The sequence below is a fragment of the Ovis canadensis genome, chromosome 3 (assembly GCF_042477335.2).
Source record: "Ovis canadensis isolate MfBH-ARS-UI-01 breed Bighorn chromosome 3, ARS-UI_OviCan_v2, whole genome shotgun sequence".
Classification (NCBI taxonomy): Eukaryota; Metazoa; Chordata; class Mammalia; order Artiodactyla; family Bovidae; genus Ovis; species Ovis canadensis.
In genome coordinates this window covers 163,172,439-163,198,815 of record NC_091247.1, presented here as the reverse complement: position 1 = coordinate 163,198,815, position 26,377 = coordinate 163,172,439, and the positions used below count along the sequence as shown (strand labels likewise).

The 26,377-nt window shown below is 37.5% G+C and overlaps 1 protein-coding gene across 1 annotated transcript in view; it reads right to left on the bottom strand.

Moving 5' to 3' along the window:
- TAFA2 (TAFA chemokine like family member 2) overlaps nucleotides 1-26,377 on the bottom strand; it is a 565,802-nt gene that overhangs the window by 527,189 nt on the left and 12,236 nt on the right. The gene's annotated exons all lie outside the window — the stretch shown is intronic.

Genomic DNA, 26,377 nt, shown 5'->3' with positions numbered 1-26,377 from the left:
CATATTAACTAATATATAGTATACTAGGTCACACACATACATTTGAAACAAACGGGAGGAATGAATATCTTTTCCTTGTGCATTTAAGATGGCATAAATTAAAAACATGTGATTCAGTTATGTTTCAATTTCAGTTCAGTCACTCAGTCGCGTCCGAGTGCAAGCCCATGAATCACAGCACGCCAGGCCTCCCTGTCCATCACCAACTCCCGGAGTACACTCAAACTCACATCCATCAAATCAGTGATGCCATCCAGCCATCTCATCCTCTGTCGTCCCCTTCTCCTCCTGCCCCTAATCCCTCCCAGCATCAGAGTCTTTTCCAATGAGTCAACTCTTCGCATGAGGTGGCCAGAGTATTGGAGTTTCAGCTTTAGCATCATTCCTTCCAAAGAACACCCAGGACTGATCTCCTTTAGGATGGACTGGTTGAACCTCCTTGCAGTCCAAGGGACTCTCAAGAGTCTTCTCCAGCACCACAGTTCAAAAGCATCAATTCTTTGGTGCTCAGCTTTCTTCACAGTCCAACTCACATCCATACACGACCACTGGAAAAACCATAGCCTTGACTAGATGGACCTTTGTTGGCAAAGTAATGTCTCTGCTTTTCAATATGCTATCTAGGGTGGTCATAACTTTTCTTCCAAGGAGTAAGCATCTTTTAATTTCATGGCTGCAATCACCATCTCCAGTTATTTTGGAGCCCAAAAAGACAAAGTCTGACACTGTTTCCCCATCTATTTCCCATGACGTGATGGGACAAGATGCCATGATTTTCGTTTTCTGAATGTTGAGTTTTACACCAACTTTTTCTCTCCTCTTTCACTTTCATCAAGAGGCTTTTTAGTTCCTCTTCACTTTCTGCCATAAGGGTGGTGTCATCTGCATATCTGAGGTTATTGATATTTCTCCCAGCAATCTTGATTCCAGCTTGTGCTTCTTCCAGCCCAGCGTTTCTCATGATATACTCTGCATATGAGTTAAATAAGGAGGGTGACAATATACAGCCTTGACATACTCCTTTTCCTATTTGGAACCAGTCTGTTTTTCCATGTCCAGTTCTAACTGTTGCTTCCTGACCTGCATATAGGTTTCTCAAGAGGCTGGTCAGGTGGTCTGGTATTCCCATCTCTTTCAGAGCTTTCCATAGTTATGGTATATAACATTAAAGCAAAGTATAGGAGCTTTTTACATTTTGCTTTATTTTTATGTAAATATACTATTTACCTTCTTTTGTTTTTGTCTAAAAATGGAGTACATATGCCTTTACTTCATTTACATGTGATGAAATAGTAATTATGCAGTCTGTACATTAAAATACCTTGAAACACTATGCTCTCCCTCAAAAAATAAAAAAAATAAAAAATCTTAAGCATGAAATTTAAAATAATTATCTTCAGTATTCAGAAATGCATAATAGAAAATATTTTTTTTCTTTCAAGAAGTCTCAAATTTTTCATATCTTAGAAAATGGGTTGAGGGAAAGATTTTTTTTAATAAAAAAAATCAATGCAGGAAAGAAGAAATTAAGAAAATATTCCGTCTCAGTGACAATATAATTATAGTGCCCTATGAAGAAGCAATTGGCACAGTTACTTGATTTTTATTAAGTATCAGAGCATAGGCAGATATTAAAATGCAATTTGAATATGAGCAATGTTAAAGTGGTAAGTGATATTAAGGAGTAGATATTTAGAAAACCTCAGGAATCACCTTACCTGCATCTATTCATGGCCAACAAGACCTCTGCAGTCAAGCCTGCCTCCCTCGTTACCCCTCTGTCTCCCTGAGTCTCACCAGTTCACTAACATCTCAGGGCTTTTGCACTTGCCATCACCTTCCCATTTTTCCAATGGCTGTTTCCTTCTCATCATCCCAGTGCTGATTCAAACATCACTTCCATAGAGATACCTTCCGGGAACATCCTAATTAAACAGTTGACCTCCTCTAGCCTCTCTCACCCTGGAGAGAGATCCAGGTCCAGGTCCCACCATCATCTCGCTTCTATTTTTTTCATAGCATTTACAATCATCTGACAGTTTTTTAATCCTATGCCTACCCCAGTAAGGGCTTTCCCAGTTGGTACCAGGGGTAAAGAACCTGCCTACCACTGCAGGAGATATAAGGGGTGCCGGTTTGATCCCTGGATCAGAAAGATCCCCTGAAGAAAGAAATGGCAACCCACTGCAGTATTCTTGCCTGGAGAATCCCATGGACAGAGGAGCCTGGTGAGCTACTGTCCACAGGGTCACAAAGAGATGGACAGGACTCAAGCAACTTAGCACACATGCCCCTACTAGACTAGAATATAAGCTCCAAAAAAGCAGAGGCAAGGTCTGTGTTGTTTAATAGCTCTGTCTCTAGTACCAAAGATAGGGCTCATCACAAAGTAAGCACTGCTTAAGTATGTGTTGAGCGGGAAAAAAAGATACATGTGCATTCTATAAACAACAAGTTTTATAACCACATTTAGATATTTGGGAAGGACTAAATTGCTGCATATAGGTGAATATAGTAGACAGTATTTCAAATCATAAACATAATTTTCACATAATAGTTTATTAAAACATATTCTATTTGGCATATTTCTACTGAATGAAGGATTCTAAGTACTAAAAGAAAACAACTGAAGAGTTGACCCAGACATTCCCCTGGTGAGTTCATCACAATTTATTAGCATATAAGAACATATTTTTCCAGGTACCGTCAATTCTCTGCAGGAACAGAGTTAAATCTTCTCAGAGCTATCATCTAAATTCCTTAGACTTGGCATTCTCAAAGAGCTGCTGCTGCTGCTGCTAAGTCGCTTCAGTCATGTCTGACTCTGTGCAACCCCATAAATGGCAGCCCACCAGGCTCCCCCATCCATGGGATTTTCCAGGCAGGAGTACTGGAGTGGGGTGCCATTGCCTTCTCCATCTCAGATTGCTTTGGCCCCTTAAATCTGCATCTTGTATCTTGGACCTAGGTCTCTATTTTTCAGATTCACTTCTTTCCTACCCTGCCTGCCCAGTTATAAAGACATAGTTGTGAAACTACAAGTGGTCTTTTTCTAGATGTTTCTTTTTTCTTTCTATCACGGCTAGTCTCTCACTTTTAGTTTCCAAGACAAGGTGGTAAAGGCAAGATAATGTCATTAAAAGCAAAAGACAATGTTAACCTCCTTAATTATCTCCAGCACTTAAAGCTCATGTACTTTCAGTGCAAATGAAAAGGCACTGGAGGATATGAAGCATTCAACTTCTTCCTCAACTCAGTTAAAGCAAGAAAGAAGAAACGTTTCTCTTCCATTGAAACACTCCAGTTTAGAAGTAAAAGGTAATAACTTCACATATTATGCAGGTATACAACTGAATTTTTAATTCAATGTGGAGTTCTAAAAAAATTATTAAGAGTTCAGGCTGTCAAAAGACTCATTATAGAAGAAACATAATTTCTTTCTGTCCCATGGTGTAACTTGACATAGCACTGAAGAACCCTTCTGTTTCTATAACTGCATTAGATGTGACTAAAAGACATTTTTTGAATACTCAAGTTGTTTCTTTAAAGTACTGACTCATGCAGGGCTGTAGTCAATCACTTGCCAAAAGGTAGGTTCAAGGGAGAATAAAACAGAAACAAATAACTAAACAAAGGATTTTAATAATCCTGAAGAAACTAACATTCAATGTAATGACCATTAATAAAAAATATTCATGCTACCATTACCAGCAGAACTGCCACCATAAACTGAGGAGACCATGGCGAATTACTGAGCATCATAAAATTCTTAAGTATCTTGTAGGATGCATTTCCCCATTTAGGGATTATAACTCAGGAAGAAATATTCTAAAAGGAACAGGCTGCTCCTTTGAGTGTCAGAACTCCAAGTTGTTTTAATAGAAAGCCACAATAAATACTTTTTATGGCAGAATCTGAATGATAGGGTTGCATTACCTACCAAGTCTCAGTTTCTGAGCTAAGCTCAGTGCAAACAAAGTAAAGCAGGAAAGGAAGACAGTGTTTGATGCCCGTAGCTTGCCCCATGATATGCCTATTCCTACACTCTTGGACACCCTGTCCGTGGAACTCTGCGTCTTCAAGTATCTTCTCTCAGCTCTGTATCTTTATCCAACACATTCAGCTCAAGCAAGAAGATATCCTCTGTGATCCAGATCCCCATCAGAGCCCATGTTTTTAGAGCTCAGAGGGCAAAGTGTTTGGTGATAAGAGTATATCTGAAGCCCTTTCTGAAAATCTCCTGGGAACCTAGCCATGCAATTGCCCTTTCCCTATCCATTGCCCACCCGCGCCGCTCCTCCCCCTCGCCCCTCCCCCCCCCCCCCCCCCCGCCGCAACACGTACACAATCTCTCTCTGTCTTTCCTCTTTCCCTAACAGCTCTACAATTCCAGATGGTGATTAAGAAAAAGTCAATATACCTATGAGTAGACTGATAAAAGAGATTTCTACCAAGGTTCAGTGTCACTTCCTATATTAGTCAGGGTTCTCCAGAGAAACAGAACCAATAGGCTATCAAAGGAGATTTATTACAAGGACTTGGCTCCTGCACACATGGAGGCTGCGAAGTCCCACGATCTGCTGTCTGCAAGCTGGAGACGGAGGAAAGGCAATGCTGTGATTCAGGCCAAGTCCCAAGACCTGAGAACCAGCAGAGCCAGTAAGGGAAATCACATCTGAGGGCAAGGGAAGATGAAATGTTCCAGCTCAAGCAATGAGGCAGGAAAAAGGTGGTTAATTCCTGTTTCTACTCCCTTTTGTTCTAGCCAAGCCCCCCAAAACTGGATGATGCCCACTCACATTGGGGAGGGTGATCTACTTATTCCGAATCCACAAATTCACAGGTTAATCTCACCCAGAAACAACCTCACAGACATGCCTAGAAATAATGCCTAATCTGGGCAACCCATGGCCCACTCAAGTTGACATATATAATTAACCATCACACTTCCTAAAACAATCTTTCCAGAATCTTTCAGGTGGTTTCTCACGCATACATTTTGTTTCTTCTCCTCTTAAAGGCCTTGGTCAGTTGCGTTGCAAATACTTGGTAATTCCAAATAAGATGTCATCTCTTCATATTCAACTCTTTTCCCTTTGCCTTAGCACAGTACCTACCACAAAAAATACGAAATGTGGATAAACAGGAGTGAGTTGGAAAACAGTAAGAAATTGTTTTTTGCCTGCCACCCAGGGGCTCCAAGACATGCAAAGGAGATGAGGCATGCATATAAATAACTCTAATATATAGCAGAAAGTAATGTCTCGTAACAGGAAAGTACAAACTCTTACTGCCAATTTCTGACTTCAGTATGACCAACTGCCAGTGCGCGAGAGTGTGGAGGCAGGTTTGTCTGCCATAGGTATGCCTCTGACCAGTTCTGGGTCCTTACCTGTGACAGGGATCTGAAATTAGGTCTTGTTGCTCTCAGGGTAGTACTGTAAGGGCAAATACAAATTTAAAATAGAAAACTTGATCACTGTCTAGAAGAGATAGAAGAGACATCTGCACACCCATGCTCACTGAAGCATCATTCACAACAGTCAAGATAGGAAAACAACCTAAATATTTGCCAACAGATGAATAAAGAAAATGTGGTGTACATTAACAATAGAATCCTATTTAAAAAGGAGATTCTGCCATTTCAATAATATGGATGAAACTTGAATACACAATGCCAAAAAAAATGAGCCAGACACAGAAAGACAAATATTGCATAATCTCCCTTATATGTGATGTGTATGTGTGTGTGTGTTTGTATTTTTAAAGCAAATTCATAGTAACAGAGAGTAGAATGGAAGTTACCAGAGCCTGCAGCACAGGGGGAAAAGGAGAGATTTTTAAAAAGAAAAAAAAGTAGAATAGTGATTGCCAAGGACTAGGGCAAGACGGTCTTAGGAGTTATTATTTAATGTTATTAAATATGTTTGTTATTATTTAATTTAGTTAACATTATTTAACTAAATAATTATTTAGTTAAGTTTTATAGAGTGAAAATTCAGTTTTATAGAATGAAAAGAATTCTGGTTATGGATGGTGGTGACAGTTATGCAACTGTAGGAAGGTGCTTAATTCAACCAAACTGTATACTTAAAAAGATTAAGATAGAAAGTTTTATGTTATGTATATTTTACTATAATAAAGAAATGAATAATCTGATGCATAAAATACTACCAGAAAAGAAAAATACTTCAGAGAGTAAAGTCTAAATGTATATCCACAACAAAAGCACAGTGAATGAGAGGATTGCTCTTTTGGACATTAAAGAAAATTTCAAATCTTGGAATTATTTTTTGATAAGGAAGAAAATAAGATATATCCTCCCCACTGACCATATCATCCCTTTGCTTAGTTACTTGCAAACACTTGTAATTATAAATTCTTTCTCCCTTCAAAATACACATAAATCTTTTCAAAAGATAAGTCAATCTCTTGCTGACTTTAAAATCCAGGAATGGGAACTTCCCTGAAGGTACAGTGGCTAAGACTCCACACTTCCACTGCAAGGGGCATAGGTTCAATTCCTGGTCAGAAAGCTAAGATCACACATGCTACATGGTGTGGTCAAAAAACAAAAAACAAACAAACAAAAAAACCAGGCATATCTTCCTCAAGGACCTGGAAACCAACTCTCTGAAACATAATCATCTAAGATAGGACCCCCATCTTCGAAGACGACGACCACCCCCATCTAAGAAGATATGACTACTAACTTCAGTGGGAACTTCATGCCAAATTGCAAAAGCTACCACCTGCCATGAGAAGTGTGTTTACCTCTGGGTAACATGGACAAGCTTTCTTCAAGATTTTAGGACTTTTAAGGTCTAAGGAAAGGGAAGATTTCTTTAAAAGCAGAAATGAAGGAAGATGACACAGAGAAGACGCAGCATGAGCGAAGTTCACTGAGGAAAAGCAAAGCGTTTAGAGAACACTAAGTTTGGTCACATTGAGATGTTGCATGCATGCAGAGGACTGGAAGTAAGAACCAGTCATGGAAGTTAGGACAAGAGTGCAGAGATCCACACGCCAGAGGCGAGTTTCCTCTTGACTCAAAACATAACCCGGCTTGTCTCTGAAATTTAGCAAGGATTTCTCATGAGAAATACAAAAGGGTGTGTTCAGTGCCACACTTTCTTTTCAATTTTTAACTGAGGTTATAGTTGATTTACAATATTTAGGTGTACAAAGTGATTCAGATATATATGTATCTTTCTATATATAAATTCTTTTTCAGATTCTTTTACTTTATAGGTTATTACAAGACATTGGATATAGTTCCCTATGCTGCTGTACACTAGGACCTTGTTTATTTTATATACAGTAGTGTGTAACTATATATAAAATTTATCCCCTCCCCCACATCTTTCCCCTTTGGCAACCAAAAGTTAGTTTTCTATGTCTGTGAATCTATTTCTGTTTTGTAAATAAATTCATTAGTATCATATTTTAGATTCCATATATATATGTGGTATATATCCTAATTTATCCCCTCTCCCACAACTTTCCCCTTTGGCAACCGAAAGTTTGTTTTCTATGTCTGTGAATCTTTCTGTTTTGTAAATAAATTCATTTGTATCATATTTTAGATTCTATATATATGTGGTATCACATGATATTTGTCTTTCTCTGACTTACTTCACTCAGTATGACAATCTCTAGGTCCATCCATCTTACTGCAGACAGCAATACTTCATTCTTTCTATGACTGAGTAATCTTCCACTGTGTATGTGTATGTAGATATATACACATATATATGAAGATGTGTATATATATGTATATATATCATCATTATCCATTATCTGTTGATGGACATTTAGTTTAATTCCAAGTCTTGGCTATTATAAACAGTGCTGCTATGAACACCGGGGCAGTGCTACACTCTGCAATTCTGTAAAAATTATCCTCAATTCCAGACAAAATCTTCAAACACCAGAAGAAAACATAAATCTCAACTTTTCACTGCTCTTACGAGCTAGTCTTTTATCTGACCACAGTTATCAGTTCTATCTCCATAACAGCTGGCAGCAGTTTGGGGTGTTGTTATTAAGATGGCACAGCTCTTTAGAAGAACAGTTTCTTTGTTTTCAACTCCTGATCTGCTGGGCCAGAGCAACCATTGTTCTCATTTTTCTTATGCTGTCACTCACAGAGGCTAAGGCCAGCGGTTCTAGTTTTTCTTTGACCTTCCTGCTTGTTTTCACAGAGGTAATTTACCTATTTAAAGATGATTTGTTGAAACCAAATGAGCAGTCACGGAAATGTAAGAACCCACAGAATGTCCTCTTTCATTTGTGATATCTGCATTCAAAGACAGATGATTTTAAAGAGAGGTTGTATTTAAGTACAGCAAATATACCTGTGTGTTTTCCAAGTAATGTAACTCTCTCACTGGCCTACATTCATTGCAATGGATCTTTAAACTGGTGGGCAAAAGAAGAAATGGAGGCCCACAGTAACCATTTGTATAACATGCCATATTTTTTTTTTTGATAGGGATAGTAAAAACACAAGGATTGGGGGTGTAGGAGGGGGGTGGATAGCTGCATTTTAACTCTTTCCCATGACTTTACTAAAAGGATTTTCACTTCAACAGATGTTTCTATAATCAGAGCCAAGATCTAATTTATTTTTGGAAAACAGAAAATGGAACTGTTATGAATAGTCTTATTTCAGCAATCAAAGAGAGTGGAGAAAGAAATCTAGTATTTGATTTGTTTTTCATAAGCACGGTTCAAAGCACATCTGTGCTTATGCCATGAATCCTTCTGTATAGACTCTCCTTTAGAAGTTTCAGTAAGAGGTGAGTCCATTGATCTGCAATTTGGTAAATTTGAGGTCTTTGAAGGGCAGCCAAAGTTTCACTTAGTTTCTCAACAACTCTCTCTCTCAAACCTGAGAACATCTATCTTGTTCCTAGAGAACTTGAGATACAGTTTTATACTCAGGACATCATTGTGCCTTGCAGACAAAGCCACTCAGCCTTATTGAGACACAGAGTTCTTTTAAAAGATATATTTCATTTAGTATCTTAATGAGCATGTCTGTCTTTAGTGGAAGAAATAAGCATTAAAATACAAGGGCTGCTTTCTGTGGGAATATCTACATTTTAAATCTAGCCAGGGTGCAGGACTTACAATCTCATACACACAGATTCACTTGAGATTTAAGAAAATAATTTATTTTTTACAAATCTACCCAACAGTTAATCAATTGAAAAAAATTAATCAACTAGAAAAATTCAGACATAATCTTGGTTATTTGAGTATTTTCCAAGTGTTAGAGCTTCTTGTATGTTTCAGATTAAATCATGATGTTTTGATAAAGGCTTGATAGTTGTCAGTCATGGCTCTTTACAACCCCATGGGTTGCAGCCTGCCAGGCTCCTCTGTCCATGGAATTCTCCAGGCGAGAATACTGGAGTGGGTAGCCATTCCCTTCTCCACAGGATCTTCCCAACCCAGAGATTGAACTTCCTGCATTGCAGGCAGATCCTTTACTGTCTGAGCCCCCAAGAAAAGAAACATTAAGTATCACATGAATGAAAGAATAGAGCTCAAGTACAAGGCCTGGCACAAAGGGTTCAATAAGCAACAGCTAGCAGTTGAGTAGGGCAGTAGTGGTAGCTGTAGCAATAGTCATCCACCCTCCCCTCACTGAACAGTTCATTTGACAAACAAAGCCCAGAAAAATTAAATCATTTGCCCAAGGTTACCAAACTGGCTAGTGGCAGAGCTGAAATTGGAATGCAGGCCCCCTTACAAGTCTAATAGTCTTTTCCCAATACCTTGGGGGAAATAATTTTTCAAGTATAATGAGTTATTTTGTCATACGAAAGATCCTTTGAGAGAAGGGTGAACCTTCATTTCTATATTCCAATGGCAAGCCTTCTCAGCCTCTATACTGATTGTCATATCAGAATGTGATCAGCTTTCCCTCAGTCATTGCCTTCTTTGAACCTCTCATATTTTTTCCCATCATCATTGCCTTCTTCTTTAGCCTCGGCAACACCACCATAAGCCAACTGCTGTCTATTTACTCCTCTGTTTACTTTCTTGCTCCTTCAGGTACCCAAAGCAGGGGACTCTCCAGAGCTAAACTCTTGAATCCTCTCTCTCCTTTAGAGTTCACACATATTTCCAAGGACTCTTGGAAAACATCTTCAGCCCTCAGATCTTTCTTGAAATCTAGCAGCAAATTTCCAGTTTCCTACTGGACGTTACCACATAAATATAAATGTTCCAATATAACCTCAAAATTACTATGTCTGGAATCAAAATTATCATCTTCCCCTCTAGAGTAGCTCAAAATCTTCATGTTCAAAGTTTGTCTACAGTTCTATCATTGTTCCGGTCTTGAAACCATGAAGACATCATTGAGTCTCCTTGCCCTTCGGAAGTGATTGATCACAAATTCTGTTGTACCTGTTTTCTCTTTCCTTTCCTCTCCCACAAGTAACACAAGTATCCCATTAGTTTAGTTACTCACCAGCAACCACTCTGAAAGCCTGTTAACTGATGGCTCTGCCCTTATTTCTCACCATCTTACAAACTCCCTGACAGCAACCTGTCTTCCTGAGTCACATACATTTTATCATATTTTTCCTCAGGTCAAATCTGTCCAACCACTTCACTGCACCTATGAGACAGGATCTACCTGCTTTGCTTTTGCAGTCAGAACTCTCTACCACCTGGCCCTGTCATCCACCATGTTCATTCATTTCTCAGTAAAATGCAATGTTACATGTCAAATTAGTATGTTTAATGTTTCTCTTTGACATTATTGAGGCAATGAGAAAAGGCATATAGTGCTCAGAATTAATGTGATTGTTTCTTTCTTATGAAAACAAAAATTAAATTTAAACAACCTAATACTTTTTTAGAATTGATGTCACTCACTAGTAACATTTTCCAAATGAAGATCACTTTCTAGAAAGGTTTTATAAGCATTGTCTTCCACAGACAATTCAGGTTAAAATACAGTCTCGATAGTAATGCCAAAGAAAAGCAGGAAATCTGTGTCATTTTCTCCAACAAAAAGGTAAGGAAGTCTGCCCCAAACTTACTGCTTAGAGAATCTAGAATTTAATGTTTTGTCAGCTGGGCTGTTCACATACTAGAGTCAGTCTCTCTCTTTCTTCCATATTATTAAGAAACATTATCTGTATTCTGACTTCTCAGGATGTTTAGGGACTAGTATCATGAACGCTCTTTTGGGAAGGCTATTACCTTAATCCTTCTGCAAGGAAACACATCTACAATAACAATTCTTTGATTTTTTTCATACTTTCTTTTTCTTTTATGTATCTCTCCTTAAAAAGAATATTTTCCTCTAACACAAATTAAAGCTACACTGAAGCACCACTTCTTAACTATCAGACTGACACTAATCAAAAAATCTAACATGTTCTTTTGGCAGTCTGGTAGAACCACGTGTACTTCATACAATACTTGTGTTAATGGAAAAGTTAAAACTCTAAACAGGAAAATTTGGCAAAATTACATGTGATTTTAGGCTATAAGCCAGCAATTTCACTTCCAAGAATCTATTCCAAAGTAATGCTGGCAAAAAAAAAAAAAGCCCTTTTTTGAAGCACTATTTAATAATAGCAAAGGAATGGAAACAGCTTACAAATGAATTAAACAAACCCTATTTTCTATTGTTCAATGTCTGCTTCCTTTTCTTTTTTCCCTTCTGTTTGCTACCTCCCCTTCACCTCCCACTCCAGACCTTAACAAACTACAAAGATTCCAAAAATACTCTTTAAGAACTGCTCTGACAGTTGCTGGTAGGAGATTGACACCCATGATCCCAAACATGAGGCACGAAGAACCAAAACCACCTCTAACTGTCCTGGCCACAAACTTTCCAACAATTAAAGTGAAGTAGCATGGCCATCCCTTCTCACACTGTGAAATTCCAGGTCTGAAACTGCTTGGGGAATTATCTGATTTTCATGTACTTTCCAGTGCTCATCAGCTCAATAAAGCCTGTAATCTCTACCTGAATCATTTTAACTATTATTTTTGACAACCCCTCAATGTCCATCTACAGGAACTAACCAAGTAAATTCCATTACATCCACCAAATGAGCACTATGCAAGTATAAACCATGTTCAGAAATCTCCATATATTACAATGGAATGATTTTCAGAAATTTTAAGTGAAAAAAAAAAAGAGGGGGGAGAGAAAAATATGTACAATATGCTGCCATTTATCTAAGGATTTGGGATATAAATATACACATTCACAATTATTTTTAAATGTCTATAAAAACAAAAAACTTAAACCATTACCTATATAAAGGGAGGGTGGGAGGGAAGCAGTGGAAGGGGGCAGGGATAGAAACCAGAGTTCTCTGAACATGGCTTGTGTTTTAAATACAAATATTTTACTTTTAAATTTTAAAAAGCAAGCTCTGAAAGCTAAAAGCAATAAGAAACCAATGACTCTATGTAGCCTAAGCACAAAGAGAAACTATTAACTAACATTAGATGTTTCCGGTACTCATTCATTGGTGATAGAGTTGGTACCGTCATCCTGAGACTTGTGTGTATGCTATCGGAGGAAACAAACAATTATATTGCTGTCATTGGTAACCAGGTTTTCCAGCATGGGATCAAGACATAAAATTAAAGAAATTAAGTAAAAGCTCTATAGTCCTAAGCTTTAATTGGAGGTATTATTATAAATTTATAAGAAAATGTCATAAAATGCAGCATTTCCTAGTTCTATCCACTGGAAAGGCTTTGCAACAACATACATCCCAATAGCAATGAGCAACTCTAGTTCCCAGATCCTAGTTCTAAATGCCACTTCCTATCAAAGAGCAGCAGGGCTACTTGAGAAAAACAGTTTGTTCCAGGTTTGTAGAAAGAAAAGTATCGCTATAAGGTTGAGACATCTTGTCACACTAAAAATAGAGCTGTTAAAAAAAACTCATGAGAAAACTTGAAAAGGTTCATACTGACCAAAGACAGGGCAATTTGAGCATTAATAAGGATAGTATCTGCAGGGGAATGAGACATATGAAATATGACTTCATAATTATAATTTTTAAGGAACCCATTAGTCACTTATTATTTTCATAAGGCACCTTTTAAAGATGCTAAAATAATACTTGAAAATTTGTAAATTTTTTAAAAATCACATGTTTATACTGCCTTTTCTACACTGTACCTCTGTGTGAGCAACCGATAAGCAGAGATTTCTTCTTATAGCAGTAGAATAGCCAATAAATAAAAAAGGAATAATTGAATTGCTATATCACTACTCTGTAACCCTTCATAAATTAATAGATCTAAGCACTGAACATCAGTGATTAATAACATCAGGAAAGAAAGAAAATCATATATTATGCAAGTATACAATGCCATCTGTGAAGTATTCTTGCCCCCCAAAATCTAAATTGAATATGACCACACTAGTAGTTTGAATTACCAATTTACCAAAAATATAGGGAACAAATAAATGGGTTAAAAACATAGCAAGAATTCAGCCATTAAAATCCAGACTACAGGAAATCTATTGGACAAATGACCTCATTTTTTTCACTGATAAATTACAAGGAAGAAGAATAGAAGAGATGGAGGGGGAATACAGGTTTTAAAATATTTAACAGAGGCATCAGTCATGAATAGATGGACTCTATATATATCCTGATCCAAGATGTCTATATATATTTTTTTCAAGATCCTGATCTTAGCAGTTCTCATCATAAAAACTTCAACACCAACTGCTGGGTATTTGGTAATATTTAGAAATTAAGGTTAAATTTTTAGGCATGAAGATATCATTGTGATTTTTTATCTGACACTATTAGTTAAGGTGTACAACATAATTATTTGATATATGTATATATTGTGAAATGATCCCCACAGTAGGATAATATCCATCATCTCACATAGTAATATAGTTACATACTCTTTTTGCTTATGATGAGAGCATTTGAGATTTATTCTCAGCAACTTTCAAATATAAAATGCAGTCACCATGCTATACATTACATCTCCATAACTTACCTTATAACTAGAAGTTTATACCTTTTGACCCCTCTTCACCCATTTCCCCACTCCCTGCCTCTGACAGCCACCAACCTGTTCTGTTTCTGTAAGTTTTTTTTTAATTTCAATACAAATTAAATAATACAGTATTTGTCTTTCTCTGTCTGACTTATTTCACTTAGCATAATGCCCTTGAGGTCCCTCAGTGTTGTCACCAATGGGCATGATTTCATCCTTTTTTATGGCTGAAGAATATTCCATTGTATAAATACACCATATTTTCTTTATTTATTTATCCATCAAAGGACCTCTCAATTGTTTCTATGTGTTGGCTATTATTTAAAAAATGATGCAATGAGCATAGGGTGTAGATATCTTCTTGAAATAGTGATTTTAGTTTCTTTGGATATATATCCAGAAAAGGAACTGCTGGATCAAATGGTAGATAGAGTCTTATTTTTTTGAGGGTCCTCCATATTGTTTTCCATAGCAGCTATACCAATTTATATTGCCACGAACAGTAAACAAAGTTTCCTTTTCTCCATATCCTCACCACTTGTTATTTCTTCTCTTTTTAATGACAGCCAATCTGACAATATGAAGTATATCACTGAGGTTTTGATTTGTATTTCCCTAATAATTAGTGATGGCAAGTACTTTTTCAAGTACCTATTGGTCCTTTGTATGTCTTCTTTAGAAAAATGTCTATCTAGTTCTTCATTCACCTTTTAATTGAATTGTTTATTTTGCTGTTGAGTTGCAGGAGTTCTTTATATACATAAACATACATATACTTTAGATACCTATTTACATATTTAAGTACATATACATTTATATATATTACATATATACAGTATATAACATCTTATATACAGTATATAATGTCATACACAGTATATAGCATCTTATATACAGTATAGAACATCTTACATCCTATAATGCAATGATGAAACACTGAGGAAGATACAGTAAATGGAAAGATACTCTGATTATGGATTGGAAGAATTTATATTGTTTAAATGTCCTTACTACCCACAACAATCTACAGATTTAATATAGTCCCTATCAAAATTCCAATGGCATTTTTCACAGAAATAGAACACACAGTGCTAAAATTCTGTATTGAACCACAAAAGACCTGAAAAAACAAAGCAACCCCTGGGGAAGAACAGAGGTGGAGTCATCACTCTTCCTGATTTCAAACTATATTGCAAACCTACAAATCAATGTGGTATGGCATTGGCATAAAAACAGATGCAGAGATAAACAGAATAGAATACACAGCCCATAAATAAACCCATATATATATACATATATACAGTCAATTAATTTACGACAAAGGAGCCAAGAATACACAATGGGGAAAGAATAGTCTTTTCAATAAATGGCACTGGGAAAACAGACAGTCATATACAAAAGAATGAAACTGAACCACTATCTTACTCAATACACAAAATCAACTCAAAATGAATGAAAGACATGAACCTAAGACCTGAAACAATAAAACTTCTAGAAGAAAATGTAATGGGCAAGCTCACTGACTTCAGTCTTGGCAATGATTATTCGGATTTGAAAATTAAAGCAAAAACAAACTAACAGGACTACATCAAATTAAACAGCATCTCCGTAGTTTTTTGAAAAAATGAAAAGGCAACACACAAAACAGAAAATATTTGCAAGTCATCTAGATGATAAAGGGCTAATATCCAAAATACATAAAACTTTTAAAAGTTACTATCTATTAGAAAAATACTGAAATATTTTCAGAAGAAGTAATAGTTATCTTGGACTCTCTAATCTAGGGGTAGAAGAATAGATGAAGATATAGATGAACAAAACCAGCCATAAATTGGTTTTTATGGAAGCTGGTAATTTGGCAAATATCATGCACCTAGTAAGCAATAGAACTCATCTGATTTATCTGATGCCAAAGTCTATGATCTGTTTGGTACACTGAGAGTTTCTCAAGTGCACCACACAGATACCTACACACAACCATTTGTAAATTAATGACTACCTATATTACCTAGCTTTCCAGGCTTTCCCACACCTTGTGTACTTGTGCTTAGTTGCTCAGTCATGTCCAGCTCTTTGTGATCCCATGGACTGCAGCCTGCCAGGCTCCTCTGCCCATGGGGATTCTCCAGGCAAGAATACTGGAGTGGGTTTCCATGCCCTTCTCCAGGGACCTTCCCAATCCGGGGATCAAGCCCAGTTCTCCCACACTGCAGGTGGATTCTTTACCATCTGAGTCACCAGAGAAGCCCTTAAATGTGCATTTAGTAAGAGTTTACAAGTGTGTACCTATTATAGCAAAAAGTGAGGCCAACTAGAAGAGTGGTAAATTAGAGTTAGAAAACACAAGAAATGGATGTTTTAAACTAAGTAACAGGTCCTTTTAATAAGCGTTTTTGTTAATATATTATATTCATAACTGACAGCACCTATATAATAGAAGTAAATTTGAGGAGTATAACAGAAACAAGTTTACCATGAAGCACAAATCTAAAAATTAAATTAAGATTCTAAGACAATTCCCCTATTGTATAGTTTCCAAGTTCTTTACAAGCAGCATAACTGTCTTGTTTGTCTTGTTGTGCCAGTGATTTATGAAAGCTCAAAGAGAAAATTGCAGTCCCAAGGACCCTAGGGCAAGACTTAATAGTACTCTTGGGCCTAAAATAATTGATATCTCATTTTTAAATGCCAAACAAAGAAAATTATATGTCAGAGTCCAGTGTTATCATCATCATAATAATAAGCAAAAGTACTTTTAAAGTCAGGTAAATCAGATATTAGGTCATTAGCATCATACTGGGTGAGTACTTTAGACAAATCTCCTTGAGAAAACAAATCTCCTAGTGATAGAGAGAGTGTAAAGATTCACCTTCTTCTGAAATGCTGCCAAAACATGAAAGAAATACTAGCTTCGAAACTTGTCTAATGCATACATCACGTCAGCCAGGTTCCTGAGACAGATAACTCTGCTTTTATGTTCTTCCATTTCCATATTTGCTCTACCAGAGTCATGTACTTGTTTATTACTTTTGTAGTATTTACTCAAGAGAGACCGCCAAGAGCTGTAAACCCTAACTGCAACATGGGCTTTATCAGACAGCAGACTATCTTGGCCCATTGTTATAGTTCCACCCATCAATATTTTACTAACATATCCACAAATTTTGAAAACATGTTCATTCTTACTCATCTGCTCAGGCTGCTATAGCATTTCTTGATTGCTCTCTATTCTGAAAACAAGTAGCTTGCAACCTCTGTCTATGTGTGTGTGTGTGTGTGTGTGTGTGTGTGTGTGTGTGTGTGTGTGCTCAATCATGTCCAACTCTTTGCGGCCCCATGGTCTGTAGCCCACCAGGCTCCTCTGTTCATGGAATTTTCAGGCAAGAATACTGCCGCAGGTTCCCCTTTCCTTCCCCAGGGGATCTTCCCAACCCAAGGATTGAACCTACATCTCCTGCACTGGCAGCCAGATTCTTTACCACTTAGCCACTGGGGAAGCCGGCTTGCAACCTAGCAACATTATATTATTCACTTTGCTATGACTCACCACTCTTAAGGTTACCATGTGATCTCTCTGATTATAAATTACATTATTGCTGTTATGATTATTTTAGTATTTATCATTTTTATTATTACTTTATTATAAACCATCACCTCATTACTGCTAACCGATTCATGTAGATGATCTGTAGTGTTTGAAGAGAATAAGAGAACATAAGCAAATCCTTCAGCTCTACTCTGCTAAAATTTTATATTACAGAACAATTCCAAATTCTGAAATATTCAGTGGTAATGAAAGAAAACTACAGCTGTGACTAGAACAAAGTTTGAACAGTAATAAGAAACTTCTGCTGCATGACACTCCATTTATAATAAATGATTAGGAAGAGGCGGCTGCTGCTGCTAAGTCACGTCAGTCGTGTCTGACTCTGTGCAACCCCATAGACGGCAGCCCACCAGGCTTCCCCATCCCTGGGATTCTCTAGGCAAGAACACTGGAGTGGGTTGCCATTTCCTTCTCCAATGCGTGAAAGTGAAGTCGCTCAGTCGTGTCTGACTCTTAGCGACCCCATGGACTGCAGCCCACCAGGCTCCTCCATCCATGGGATTCTCCAGGCAAGAGTACTGGAGTGGGGTGCCATTGCCTTCTCCATAGGAAGAGGCATCCCCCGCCAAAAAAAAGAGAATTTCACCAGAGACTTCAAAGGACCTCTCTTCTTCCCTTTTGATGCATTGCATACTGATAATACAGAGATAAAGTATGAATAAACACATTTTATCTATTATAATATTAAGAAACTGGCCAAAGGCCCACATCTATCATTTTTTAAAATTCATGGAGGATTAGGAAGAAGGTCAGAGAAGAACTGTATCATATTCATTTTTTTAATGAAACCTATCTAAGTGAATCATAAAAATCTTTATCAAAGAGAAAAATCATATAGATCATGTAGTAGAAAAACTAATGAAAAATAAAACACTTCAGACAAGTTTAACATTTTTAAATAACAAAATTATAAGTTCAGGAGATAAAAGACAAGGATACTTTTCTTCCTTCCTCCCTCTCTTCCTTTTCCAATAAACATTAAGGAACAATAATATGGCAGAAAATAGGCAAAGAACAGTCTCTGCCTTCAAGAATCACAATCTAGTGACTAAGGCAAATAAATGAATGCTTTCAACAAAGTAAAGTGGATACATTAAGGGATATAAATCAAAGCTGTGCTTAAAAGAGGGACCATAGCTCCATTTAAATGGAAGACTCTTGACATGACTTAAGTGATATATTCATCAACACACCAAAAAGTATTTCTAAGCTCATGTAACTACAACAATTCAACAAGAAAAATAAAGCATCACAGGAATTAATCTTTGATCCAGAGTGATTTAATTAGTTTTCTACAACCTCCATGAGGCCTAAACAGCATGCTTCATAACACTGTGGGTAACTATGTCATTTCTTTCAAGGCAAGAGCTATTCCCTCTTTTTATTGTGTATAATACTCAGTAAAAAGTAGGTGTTTAATACATACTAACTACACACTAAATGGGCTTCCCTAGTGGCTCAGAAGGTTAAGAATCTGCCTACAAGGATGCAGGAGACCTGGATTCAATCCCTGAGTTGGGAAGATCCCCTGGAGAAAGGAATTGCAACCCACTCCAATATTCTCACCTGGAGAATCACATGGACAGAGGAACCTGGCAGGCTACTGTCCATAGGGTCAGAAAGAGTCAGATACGACTGAGTGACTAAGTACACACTCACACTCAAAGCTACATGAACATGCAAAGTGTTTTCATATGTAAAGATGGAATTACAATGCCAGTGACCTTGGTAAATGAAAAATGATCAACAGAAAACAAACAAAGGCTGGAGGAAGCCTTTGCCTTTGAATTTAAATAATCTGGGTTCAAATTTTAGCTCAGTCACCTAGTAAGTTTAGTGACCTTTAACAGAACTACTTTTTAACCTCTCTGACAATCAACTATTTAGCCATAAAATGAAGTCGAAGATATCAATATTAACCCCTGGGGCCCTTAGCTCATTATGAGGAATAAATGAACACATATATATATAAAAGGTTACTAACTCAGGGCACGGTTCAATGTAAAGTACTCACTAGATGTTAGTCTCCTGTCTTCACTACATACACAGAAAAAAAAAACAAAAAATGAGGTCCCCTAACTAGAGAAGACTTTGAAGTTTCTCTTCCTTAATTTCCCTTGAAGACATTCTGAACTTAGAATACTGAAAAAGGTCATTCCACAATCTTCCTTATCAAATGGTATAACCTCCCTTAGGAGCAGAAGAACATTTCATGCAAATATGGGCACAATAAAGGACAGAAACAGTATGGATCTGACAGAACCAGAAGATATTAAGAAGAGGTGGCAAGAAAACACAGAACTATACAGAAAAGATCTTAATGACCCAGATAACCACAATAGATCACACCATCATGGTTATTTGCAGAGTACATCATGCAAAATGCTGGACTGGATGAAGCACAAGCAGCAATCAAGATCGCTGGGAGAAATATCAATTACCTCAGATATGCAGCTAACACCATGCTTATGGCAGAAAGCAAAGACGAACTAAAGAGCCTCTTGATGAAAGTGAAAGAAGAGTGAAAAAGTTGGCTTAAAACTCAACATTCAAAAAACAAAGATCATGGCATCCAGTCTATCACTTCATGGCAAATAGATGGGGAAACAATGGAAACAGTAAGAGAATTTATTTTCTTGGCCTCCAAAATCACTTCAGATGGTGACAGCCATGAAATCAAAAGATGCTTGCTCCTTGGAAGAAAACCTACGACCAACCTAGACAGCATATTAAAAAGCAGAGACATTACTTTGCCAACAAAGGTCCATCTAGTCAAAGCTATGGTTTTTCCAGTAGTCATGTATGGATGTGAGATTTGGACCATAAAGAAAGCTGAGCACCAAAGAATTGATGCTTTTGAACTGTGGTGTTGGAGAAGACTCTTGAGAGTCCCTTTCACTGCGAGGAGATCGAACCAGTCCATCCTAAAGGAAATCAGTCCTGAATATTCATTAGAAAAACTGATACTAAAGCTGAAGCTCCAATACTTTTGGCCATCTGATGGGAAGAACTGACTCATTAGAAAAGACCCTGATGCTGGGAAAGGTGAAGGCGGGAAAGGGGACGACAGAGGATGAGATGGTTAGATGGTATCATTGACTCAGTGGACATGAATTTGAGCAAGCTCCAGGAGTCGATGATGGACAGGGAAGCCTGGTGCACTGCAGTCCATGGGGTTGCAAAGTCAGACATGACTGAGCAACTGAACTGAACTGAGGAGCAGAAGAAAGAACCTGACCTCAATATCAAGCATAAGTTTAATCCATTCAGTTAGTTGACTATTATTAAGTATCTACCACATGCCATCTTCCCTGGTGGCTCAAATGGTAAAGTGTCTGCCTACAATGCGGGAGACCCGGGTTCGATCCCTGGGTTGGGAAGATCTTCTGGATAAGGAAATGGCAACCCACTCCAGTACTCTTGCCTGGAAAATCCCATGGACGGAGGAGCGTGGTAGGCTAGAGTCCATGGGGTCGCAAAGAGTCGGACATGACTGAACAACTTTGCTTTCACCACATGCCATGGACTTGTTGCAGGCCAGAGTCTTTGAAACCTGTGTCTTAGTTTCTGATCTAGATAACATGGTGATTGATACATAATCAACTTCTCCAGTGTTGCAAATTCACCACTTTGAAACAACTTTTGCTGCTGCTACTGCTAAGTCGCTTCCCAACTCTGTGGGACCCCATAGATGGCAGCCCACCAGGCTCCCCTGTCCCTGGGATTCTCCAGGCAAGAACACTGGAGTGGGTTGCCATTTCCTTCTCCAATGCATGAAAGTGAAAAGAGAAAGTGAAATAGCTCAGTCATGTCCGACTCTTAGTGACCCCATGGACTGCAGCCTACCAGGCTCCTCTGTCCATGGGATTTTCCAGGCAAGAGTACTGGAGTGGGGTGCCATCATCTTCTCCGAAACAACTTTTAGTTAGATCTAAATATTACTTGGTGACAAAGGAAAACACGGAAGAATTTTGAGATAGAGAATGAGTTCAATCTGAGACATCCAGATAGAGAGGTGTAGTATACAGTTGGATATTTCAATTGAAAAACTTGCTTGGAATCTCAGATTTGGAAATCAGCAACACAATGGCACTAGTTAAGTGATGAGAGTAAATAAGATCAAGGAAATATGAATATGTAGATATTCTAAGGACAGAGTACTAGGAAACATCATTATTTCAAGGAAGTCAGACATGACTGAGGGACTAAACAACAACTGAGGAAAAGGAGCCAGCAAAAGAGGTTCTAAAGAAAGACCATAGAATTAAGAAAGGAACCACAAATATTGTTTATTAAGCCTGTGGGGGTTGGGAGGGAAGTTGAGCTGGAGAAGAAGGTAATGGCCATCTAAATCAAATGTCAGAGAAATCAAATAAAATGAAACCTAAATAAAATCCACTGGGCAAAGAATTTAATTTTTCCCATAAAGTTCAAAGAAAAATAACTTAGTCAAAGGTCCATCTAGCATTTGAATGCCTCCAAAATAATGCTCTCCTGGAAGCTGTCCAGTTGCACTTTCATGAGCACCCCAATGTTATAAAATCACCACTTTCTAAAGCTCTTAATCTTCAGACAGCTCTAAATAATTCCAATATTTTTCTCCTTTTGAATCAAAATCTTACTCCTTGTATGTCTGTCCATTGATACAACACTATTTTCTAAATATTTGAAGATAGAGCCTTACCCTAATGTGCAAATATATTTGTGTCTATATGTATATATGCTTATATACATGTATGTGTATTAGCTCTCTCTACTGGATTAAAAACTCCCAAGAAATAAGGACTCTTTCTGCTTTACTAAGTATCTGCAGCACATAGCATAGTGCCTGACACATAGTAGGTGCTCCATAAACAACTGTGTCAATATATATTGACAAACAGGGTACTAAACTCTAGAATAAATTATTGAATGAAATTTTAGCATTCTTTTCTCTGTAGATCTTTTTTCCTTAATTGGATCAATGTTCACATAACTTTCGAAATCAGTGTAAGAAAGTAAGATAGATTAGGTGCCCTCTGAAACTCCCTTCCAGACCTTTGACTCTATGAAAAACTGATGAAGTGTATCTGCCGTGGAAACATCCCTTCAGGAAATCTGAAAAACTAGGTTCCAGACCTGGATCTGACACTATTTCTATGCCCTTTAGCACATTTAGGCCACTTCTTCGACCTTGAGACCTCATTTATAAGATGAGACTTTTGGATTCTACATTCCCAAGGCTTTTTCCCAATTTGGAACTATTATATTGTGGCAGGGAAGGGAATCAGGTGTAAATGTTATAATAAAATGAGTAAAGAAAAATATTCAAAATGCCTACTGATTGCTCTGATTATATCATTTCTTTGAACTGCACATTTTCCTTCTTTTCTGAAGTTATTGTGTATCTACAATAAGCTCCTTTTATACCACAGTTTCACTTTGCCATATCCCCAGTCATTTGAAATAAAACTGCCCTGTCATCTTCAACAAAGTGGCTCTTCAAGTGAAAGTACACTGTTGTTTATTATGATTTTAAATCATATCTTTCCCAAGAGACCTTTCTCTTACTAACAAAACTTTCTAGCTAGGGCTTTTTATAGTTTTAGAGTATAATCTATAGTGATACTTAAAGTATTGATAAATAAGACAAATTATCATCAACTACTAATCCATTCTAGAAGCAAATAATTCAGACTAAGGAAGTATACAAAGAGAATATAAAGCATATATATTCTGAACATATATATACATATATATAATTGCATTGCATGATACTTCTCATTTTAAAAAAAAGATTCAATATGTTCTTTTCTAACATTGAGCTTTAAAGACAGATTCCAAAGAAAATATAATGTAGCTATAATACAGTACTCCTTCAATTTTGTCATTATTAAAAACATCCATAACCCTCAAGAATAGGAACCTACTATTCATGTGACCATGGAGTGTCTGCTGCTATATTATTAGGGGGAAAAAAATCCATTTACATATACATTTTCTGTTTTACTCAAAAATGGGATTGTCTGAATTCTTCCAATATAATTAATGTTTCCATGAAGCTTTGTCATTAATCAGAAAATTAGAAGATTGCACTGTTCAATACTCACCAAGCATTTAGCATCTAATTAGTCTTATATTGATGTTCCACAGAGGCAACTGAGTTTGGCAGCCAGGACTGCTGCCTAAGCTATTCCCACTCTACCCTTAAGAAACCCATTTCTTATATAACCAAGAGCCCAAGAGAGATTTTTGTAAGACAAATGTAATAGAATGTTTCAGCCTGAATTTAAATTCCAGAAAAAGACACACTTTAGCTCACATTTGTTTCGAAATTGGGGCTTTTCCTTTTTTGATTCAAAGGAACAAATATTTGAATATATGAATAAATTTTTCATATTTTCTTGAATGCTAGCTCTTTATCTCATTATTTAATGTCTTATCATATGAAATTGGAGGACCATACAAAGCTACATATGGGAAATCTAAGAGATATTCAAAGAATGCTATGGATGTTATGGTGTAATTTTAATGATACAATTCTAAACTTAGAGAGACAAGACCTACTTAGGATGTTTAGGTAGAAATAATTTGAATCAAGACAGTGTTTTAACCAGCAGTGTGTTAAGCAGAATGGGTCTACTTTTCCAAAAAGTATGACTTAGATGCAGTACTATATGGTTAAAAACTGAGCCCTGAAGGCAGGATGATTCAAGATTTGCCTGCTTCTTACAAGCTGGGCAGTCTTGGTCAAGCCACTTATTTACAAAATAGGGATAACAGTAGTACCTTCTTCTGGATTTATTGTGTATATTAGATAATTCATGAAGTGTTTCGTACAGTGCCTGGAATGTTGTAAAAGCTCAAATTTTTAATTTTTAAAATGTCGATAGATCTCCATAAAGAGTAAAAACCACAGGGGAAAAGTCCTTATCCCCTCACATTGTGCTTGTCCATGACAGTCCTGAGGTTGCTGCTGCTAAGTCACTTCAGTCATGTCCAACTCTGTGTGTACCCCACAGACGGCAGCCCACCAGGCTCCTCTGTCCCTGGGATTCTCCAGGCAAGAATACTGGAGTGGGTTGCCGTTTCCTTCTCCAACAGTCCTGAGGAGTACAGCCTCAAAACACAATGATATCCAGGGATAGCAGAGGGGAAAATGGAAATAAGGAACCCCAGGCATGCTCCCCACTTTTCCTCCACTGCTCTCTCCTGCTACCATCAGCATCTCTATACAGCAGAGCATAACAGAAAAGGTGGACCCCTTAGTTTATGAGGCCAAGTTGTAGCAAGCTGAGCAAAATCCCAGAGAGAAAACAAATAGAGAGAAAGGTGACTCTTCTTTATGACATAAAAAAGAGCTGAGATTCCTTTCTATATTTCATTGTTCCCCAGGGCTCTCTCCTTGGTGTTTTGTTAAACACTCTTCCTGGAGATCACACCTAATTAGGTTTCAACAGCAACATGTACCCTGATGACTCCCAAATCCCCATGTCTAAACCATAATTCTGTCCCAAACACCAGACCCAAATTTACCACTACTTATTTAGACTTCCTCTTGGATATCCCAAGGGCACCTCAAACTCAAAACACTTAAAATTCAACCAACTATCTGCATCTAGATACACTAGGGTAACTTTGGGGGCCACACTGTGTAAGACAGTACTAGTCACCCAAGCAAAGACCTATCCTCAACTCTCTCTCTCCCTCTTTTACACATTTAGTCTCCATGATCAGTTGGCTCCATCTCCTACATCTAAATTTTGCCTTTTCTTCCTCCCTTCTTCCAACTTCTTTCTTCAAATTCTTGCCACTTCTCACTTGCTCTCTAGCTGGTCTCCCTGACTTCCTATTCCAAACCCTCATGGAACTTAACCTTTATAGTACCTCCAAAGGATCTTCCTAAATATCAGAGAAGGATGGGTCTCAAGAAGGACCCCAGAACTAATGGCAAAAGACACAAGACTCTTGGTGAAAAGACAGAGGTGCTATTACACAGCAAGAAGCATGAACATCACTTTTGAGTCAGTTCCTTTGCCACCAAGTCCCACAGGTACAGTACAAAACAGCCCATATGGACGATGCATATGAACTGCTTTGTGGAACCTCGGGCTTAGGAAATCTTTTATAATAAACTACTAGTAGATATGCCCTTTGCCTTGGAGGGAGACATTATTTTTATTAATGCTGGACAGTAAGCAAATCTGCCCTGTGATTCAGAGGGAGACATTATCTTCCAGGACTATTCACTTTTTAAACATGCTTAAAAAGATATTACTCTGGGAGTTGGTGATGAACAGGGAGGCCTGGCGTGCTTCGATTCATGGGGTCGCAAAGAGTCAGACACGACTGAGTGACTGAACTGAACTGGAAAAGATATTACAGAACTGTAGGATACCTAGTGTCTTGAGAGACACAGAGAATTTTTTCCCAACAGTTAGGCTTTGAATTCAAGCCAACTTCTTGGCACTCACTAGTTGTGATTTTCACCAGTCTCCACCAATTTCCTTACCTGAAACTGAGGATAGCAGTTATCCTGATCTCACAGCGATTTTAGATATCAAATAAAATCACATGCATGAAAGTGTTTTATAACAATAAGCAGCATGCAAATGTGGTTTTTAGTTATGCCTCTGGAATACACTGTTGTTTATCATGTAGATGAAAAATCTAGAATTTTAGAATAATAAAATTAAAGATCAATTAATAAAACTCTTATTAAATGCCTGAGTATGTTCTAAGCTAGGCTTAGGTGGTACAAGGTGAAGAACA